The sequence below is a fragment of the Ochotona curzoniae genome, unplaced genomic scaffold, assembly GCF_017591425.1.
Source record: "Ochotona curzoniae isolate NIBS_2020 unplaced genomic scaffold, NIBS_Ocur_1.0 contig_1071, whole genome shotgun sequence".
Taxonomy (NCBI): Eukaryota; Metazoa; Chordata; class Mammalia; order Lagomorpha; family Ochotonidae; genus Ochotona; species Ochotona curzoniae.
The window spans coordinates 7,779,389-7,781,156 of NW_024464939.1; positions in this window are offsets into that span (position 1 = coordinate 7,779,389).

Below are 1,768 nucleotides of genomic sequence, written 5' to 3' on the forward strand. Positions count from 1 at the left end.
AACAGCAGAAAGAAAAGATAGGAGAGAGAGAGAAAGAAAGAGGATCTTCCAACTGCTGGCTCACTCGCCAGCTGGCTGAAGTGAGGGGCACTAGCTTCCCCCAAGTGTGTGGCAGCGACCCAAAGCAATTGGTCCATCTTCCACTGTTTCTCCCAGGCCATTAGCTGGGTTGGAAATGGAGCAGACAGACAGGATCTCGGCAGCTTTACATGCAATGCTACAATGCCTGCTCCCCGCAACACTGAGTTGCTTTTTTTTTTAAGTAAAAATCTGAGGGCCTGGTGCAATGGCTCAATTGCACAATCTGCCACCTCCAAATGCCTGGATCCCATAGGGGTGCAAGTACATGTCCCAGTTGCTCTACTTCCCATCCAGTTCCCTGACTGTGGCTTGGGAAAGCAGTGGAGGATGGCCGTAAGACTGCGACCCTGCATCCACATGGGCGACCCAGAAAAATCTCCTGGCTCCTGGCTTTGGATCGGCTTAGCTCCGGCTTAGCTCTGGCCATTGGGGAGTGAACCTAGACGGACCTTTCTATCTCTGCAAATCCGCATTTCCAATAAAAATAAATGTTAAAAAAAATTAAAACACAAAATTTGAAGGAACGCACACAGACAAGCATTCCTTTTTCCTTCTGTATCCCTTACTTTTTCTGTGATGAGCATAAATATAATTAAACAACTCATTATAAAAGTGGCTCCTCTTCCAAGAAGGCAAGTGTGTGATTTGACAGAATGAAAACTGGGTCGGGGACTTCCTCCTCACAAACCTTTCCCGGTTGTCCTACAGCGGGGCAGTGCCACCTCCCGGTCGCGAGAGGCCGGCAGGATGCTCACCCAGAAACGCCCTTCGGGGCTCGGGAGAGAGGCCCGGGGCTTCCGTGCGCGACCCGCCCGGGGAACAGAGCCTGCTACTGACGGGACGCCGCCACTCGCCACTATGCCACTCGCTGCTTCCGGCTTCCCGCGGGAGGGAAGGCGCGGCCCTGGGGGCGGTACCACGCCAAAGGGGCGTGAACTGCTCTGTGGGCGGGACTACACATGGAGGCGGGGCCTCACTGTGCGCGCAGAGCTGTGGGCGTGGCCTCAATGTAGGTGAGGCTATGGGCGGGACTCAGCCGTGCCTTGGGACCACGCTCTGCCTGGTGGGCGCGGCTTCCCCTGTGGGCGGGACCTCACACGGAGGCGGGACCTCGCTGTGAATACGGGGCTGTGGCGCGGCTTCCGCTGTGGGCGGGATCTCGCCGTACACGAGGGGTTGTGGCGCGGCTTCCGCTGTGGGCGGGACCTCGCCGTACACGAGGGGTTGTGGCGCGGCTTCCGCTGTGGGCGGGACCTCGCCGTACACGAGGGGTTGTGGCGCGGCTTCCGCTGTGGGCGGGACCTCGCCGTACACGAGGGGTTGTGGCGCGGCTTCCGCTGTGGGCGGGACCTCGCCCGGAGGCGGAGCCTCGCTGTGAATACGGGGCTGTGGCGCGGCTTCCGCTGTGGGCGGGACCTCGCCGTACACGAGGGGTTGTGGCGCGGCTTCCGCTGTGGGCGGGACCTCGCCGTACACGAGGGGTTGTGGCGCGTCTTCCGCTGTGGGCGGGACCTCGCCGTACACGAGGGGCTGTGGCGCGGCTTCCCCTGTGAGCGGGACTTCGCACGGAGTCGGGACCTCGCCGTACACGCGGGGCTGTGGACGCGGCTTCCCCTGTGGGCCGGACCTCGCCGTACACGAGGGGCTGTGGACGCGGGGCTGTGGACGCGGCTTCCCCTGTGGGCGG